The following is a 5,801-nucleotide window of genomic DNA, read 5'->3' as shown; positions in this document are numbered from 1 at the left end:
TTTATTTATTTATTTATTTATTTATTTATTTATTTATTTATTTATTTATTATTTATTTATTTAACATATCTACAACCTCTTTCACGATTTTCTTGATTGGCTCTGTTGTAAATTCTGTGAAGTCACACACAACATCTGGTTGTTTTCCTCAGCAGTAACTTATTATTTTGGGCTTGATGGCTTTCATGGCTTCTTCTGTAGCAACAATGGCATCATCAGTGGTGGAATCCTTCCGGACTTTGATGATGTTCTCTTTGTTAGAGTATTCTTGGATGGCACTGGTGGTTCTTTGCATAGAGTACTGTGGGTAATGAGCCATGAAGGTCCTTATGACCCCCTGATCTAGAAACTAAATTAGAGACATTATGTTTGGGGGCAAATAGATCACTTCGATGCCTTTAGTGTTGAACTCATGCAGTTCTGGGTGGGCGGCCAGGGACATTGTCCAGTATCAAAAGAACTTTAAAAGGCAGTCCTTTACTGGCAAGGTACTTCCTGACTTCAAAGACAAAACATCCATGGAGCCAATCCAGAAAAAGGGTTCTTGTTGTCCAGGCCTTCTTGTTATCCTGCCAGAAGACTGGCAGCCTGTTTTTATCTTTTCCCTTCAAGATTTGGGAGTTAACAGCTTTATAGATAAGTGCAGTCTTGACCATAAACTCAAAAACATTAGCAAAAACCTATAGCATTAGCCTGTCCTTTTCTGCCTTAAATCCTGGTGCTCACTTCTCTTCTTTACTAATAAATGTACTTTGTGGCATATATATATATATATATCAGAACACAGATTGTCTAATCAGAACACAGATTGTCTAATGTTGAGTTGTTTACTGGCACTGCTTCTAAATGTCTTCCTCCTTATTGTGTAAATATTTTATATATATATATATTAAAATATATATATATATTAAAATATATATATATATATATATTTTTTTTCCCCCCCAGAATAGGGCACTTTTGTCTGCCTTAAGAACCTGTTCTGGTAGATATCCTTTCTCCTCAATGATTTTCTTAATGGCATCTGGGAACTCATCTGCTGCCTCTTGGCCATCAGGAGCTGCCTCTTCTGTTATCTTAACATTTTTTAAAGCCAAACTTCTTTCTAATATTATCAAGCCATCCTTTGCCGGCATTAAATTCTCTAGATTTAGATCCTTCACCCTCCTTTTGCTTTAAATTGTCATATAATGACCGCCTTTTCTCCAATCATTAGAGCCTATAGGTACATCTTTCTTATAGCAATACTGCACCCACATAAAAGTTGCATTTTCAATATGAGATAAAAAGGTATATCACAAAAAGTGCAAGGTTTGCTGGTATAGATGCAGTAAAGGCTTCCTAAATTTTCTTAATTTTATTAACAGTGGTCCTTATGCTAGATTCATTTATCTTGAAGGATGGGCATCTATAGCTGCAGACCAGTACACATCAAGCAATCTAACTCTTTCTTGTAATGTCATGACTTTGCTCCTTGGGAGCCCTTCCAGCGTCACTAGTGGGACTAGCGTCATATGGGTCCCATGGTATTATTGCAAGGTTTATGGTTGTACTAAACATGATGAAAAATAACTGAGAACCATGAGAGGTCACTTTTTACTACGATACACGATTTACTGGAGAGATGAACTGCCCATGTGGAGATGATAAACATCACATGGCATTTTAAGTGAATATAGCACTTGAGCTCACAGCAATAGCAACAGGAGGTAGCTCTGAAATTATGGTAGTAGTGCAGTATGTACTATAGTTAATCTTTTTCAGTTGTAATTTAGTACTACATCTTTATGTTTGTCTCAACAGCAAATGGCTCCAACGTCTGTGTATGCGTAAGTTTTGATAAATTTTAACTTTTTTTTTTTTTGAGATGGAGTCTTGCTCTGTTGCCCAGGCTGGAGTGGTACAGTGGCACCATCCCGGCTCACTGCAACCACTGTCTTCCGGGTTCAAGTGATTCTCCTGCCTCAGCCCCCTACGTAGTTGGGATTACAGGCATGCATCACCATGCCCAGCTAATGTTTGTATTTTTAGTAGAAATGGGGTTTCACCGTGTTGACCAGGCTGCTCTCGAACTCCTGACCTCAGGCGATCTGCCCGCCTTGGCCTCCCAAAGTGTTGGGATTACAGGCGTGAGCCACTGCGCCTGGCCAATTTTAACTTTTTATAATAGATTTGTGTATATTTATGGTAGTAAATGATAAAATAGACTAGTGTCTACATATATTTTATGCATTAATGACATCATTTTCTTAGTTTTTCAATATTTCTAAGCTACATGGTGCATCTGCAAGTTTTTTAAATTGTTGTAAATCTCAAAAAAAGTTTTCAATATATTTATCAAAAAAATGCATATAAGCGGACCTATGCAGTTCAAACCTGTGTTCAAGAATCAGCTCTATGACTTCCAGTGTCATTTTGCACCATTTCTGCAGTTTATCACATTTTGCTTCAGGCAGATTTGGTAAATCTTCAATGAGAGTTCTGTAGGCCACTGTTCTGTAACATGAGCAAATGCTTAATGGGAAATACAATATGTATATACATTCCCTGTCTACCAGTTATCAAAGAAACAAATACTCCTCAGTTTGACTTGACTTCATAAATAAACTTGTATTGGGTTAATGGAGTTAATGGTTACTTTACTTTCTGCTGAATCTGTTCTCTAACCTTTTGCCCTAAGGATAATTAATATTAAGTATATTAATCTACAGTTTTTAGAATCTGTCTGCCCCCTTTCTTCTTAACATGACATTGTTTACTGAACTCTGGGCTTAATACTTTTACTGTTCTCATATTTTATAAACAGTTTTGTGGTTGTACTTCAAATTCTTTCAATATCGTAAATCAATTATTTTAAATGTTTTGTCCTTAAGAGCTTAACATTTAAGCACTTAGCACTCAAGAACTTAATGCTCTGGAAAAATATTAATGTCCCCAAAGGGTGTTTTCTTTTTCTTGCTTTTAAAAAAATGTGTATAAATTTAAGGGGTACAAGTGCAGTTTTGTTACGCGAGTATATTGCAATAGTGGTAAAGCCTGGGCTTTTAGTGTAACCATTACCTGATTAGTCTACATTGTATTCATCAAGTAATTTCTCATCCCTTATATGCCTGCCTCCCACCATTCCACCCTTCCGAGTCTCCAGTGTTCATCATAGGTGTACGCTCTATGTCCATGTGTACACCTTATTTAGCTCCCACTTACAAGTGAGGACATACGGTTTTGACTTTCTGTTTCTGAGAGATGTTTCACTTAAGATAATGACCTCCAGCTCCATCCATGTTGCTGCAAAAGGCATGATTTTATTATCTTTTATGACTGAATAGCATATCATATATATAAAATATATTATATATATATATATAAATGATCACACACACACTACATTTTCTTTATGCAGCTTCAGTTTATGGACACGTAAGTCAATTCCCTATCTTTGCCATTGTGAATAGTGCTCCAATAGACATAACGTAGGTCTCTTTTTGATGTAATGATTTATTTTCCTTTGGTTATATACCCATTACTGGGATTGGTGGATCAGATGGTAGTTCTGTTTTTTTTCCCGATTAACTTTTGTTTATGAAGGTTTATATTGACTATATCAGAAATGAAAACTGACAAATGTTAAAAATATATTTGCTAATCTATTTTAAAATAAACCAATTACATGCTAACATTTTATGATAAGTATTTTTCAAAAATAATTTAGCGAGAAGAGCAGCATTGTTAATAACATTTTGCAAATCTTTTCAATGTCTGGCTTAATAGAAGACAGCTGGATTATCATACCTATTTCTCCATTCAGTCTGATATGTTGTTTTGTTTGAAGTAAATGAAGAAATTCATCCTCATGCAGGTATTAAGTTGTAGAAGGGAGGAATATTTTAATAGCCTAGGCTATAGATTTATTCTTGGACACTATACCAAAACTGAACAAGGGGTAGTAGCTAAAAGGTTACTTACAATGTAGAATCTGAAGTCATATAAATGAGACTTTGCATTGAATTTAGACTCCAGTGGTCTACCTTGCACTTTGAGTGAAACTTTTTCCCATGAATAATTTTGTAAAATCATACATTTGTCCCATGGAAACTATTGATTCACTGAGTTATGCATATCTTCCACATGTTAATATTTTGCCATATAAAATGTTTAAAAATCATGTTCAATATGACCAGCAATCTCATTTTAAAAAGCCTCTTAAATACTGAAAGGCCATCAAATTCAGATGGCAGATACACATTTTCCAAAATAATTTTCACTTAAAATAAGCTTAAAATTTGTCATTGGCAACAAATACTGTTAGTTTTTCTTGAAGTGACAGTTCACTTTGTTCATGTTTGAGGAAATGTCTGTCAAATACCCACATCTGAATTGCCTCCAGACTCATGACTCAGAACACCCTCACAAGTGGTTTTCCTCAAGACAACCATCATATTTTGGTATCCCCAGAAGTACTTCACATACACTTCTCGTTTCTTCATACAGAAAATTTAAAAGACTTAAGAGTAAAGATTTAAAGTAAGTAATTTTTACCGCTTTATTAAGGACATTGAATGAAACCACCCCTCCCCCCAACCCCCACCTACAGCTGCATGGCAATGAAGAATACAATGACTACTAGTGCCTCCTTTCAAAGATGCTGGTGCATTTACCCACAATTGTTTTTGCGCCATTGGTGAATGTCACTATAGTTAAAGAGACTTATAATGTCTTAGTATATTTTGAAAATGTTTTGATTTCACAAACTCCCTACAAAAAATTCAGAAGTCTGCAGACCATACCAACACACTGAGAACTGCTGTCCTGAACTTTCCTAATTTTATGAGGCTTAGTTGCAAGTAACAAAACCCCAAAATAGCAGCCACTGAAATAAGATAGAAATGAATCTCCTACGGAAAATTATTGTGGCATGTTGTTCAGGGCTGGTATAAGGGTTTTATGCTCTGGAAAGTGGTGGTCAGAGGCCCAGCTTTTCGTCCTTCTGCTTCATCATGTACAGTTTTCACTCAACGTTACTTCGTGATCTAAAATGGCTGCTTCAGTCCCAGCCATCTTATCTACCTTCCGCCCAGCGGGGAAGAAACTGAAAAGAAAGATAAAAGGGCCTTGTGCCAGCTTTTTTCGTATTTCAAAAATTTATTTCAAACTGTGCATAATGGAGTAAAAACATAAGTTGAAAATGTACCTGTTATAAGGATATTAGTTCAAATATATACATGGATTCTCGGCAGACTGATTCAAATACTACAGAGCCGAATCTTTTAAAATACAACTACGAAGAACAAAGGGGGAAAACCTTAAAATACCACAATATATTTACAGAACTATTACAAACCATAGGAAAGTATTTCGAAAGCAGTAGTTTCATGTTTTTTTAATCTGAACTAAATGGAAAGCTGGGATCGAACAAAAGCTATTATAAATTACCAGCGATGTAAGTTTTGCACTTTTGCCCTTTTAAACGAGACCACAGAGATGGTTTGCCGGTACTTATTTTAGTTTTTTCCTTTCGTACAATTTTTAAACAATTAAAATGTCGAAATTTGAATAATTTTCTTCTTTCCACGTTTGCAAGTGTGCTAAATTTCAGCTGCAGCATCAAAATGCAGGAAGAAGCTTCTCCTTGAAAATTACTGGCAAATTGTCAGCTTATAAACAGTAGACATTTTGATTGTCATGTTTATCTCGATAAATACTGTACAAAAGTTGCTTGCAAATATTGAAACATTTTTTCTTTTTTTTTTTTTTTTTTTTATTATACTTTAAGTTCTAGGGTACATGTGCATAACGTGCAGGTT

This window comes from Piliocolobus tephrosceles, chromosome 7, assembly GCF_002776525.5.
Source record: "Piliocolobus tephrosceles isolate RC106 chromosome 7, ASM277652v3, whole genome shotgun sequence".
In the NCBI taxonomy this organism is placed as follows: domain Eukaryota; kingdom Metazoa; phylum Chordata; class Mammalia; order Primates; family Cercopithecidae; genus Piliocolobus; species Piliocolobus tephrosceles.
Note: the sequence above shows the minus strand (reverse complement) of the source record.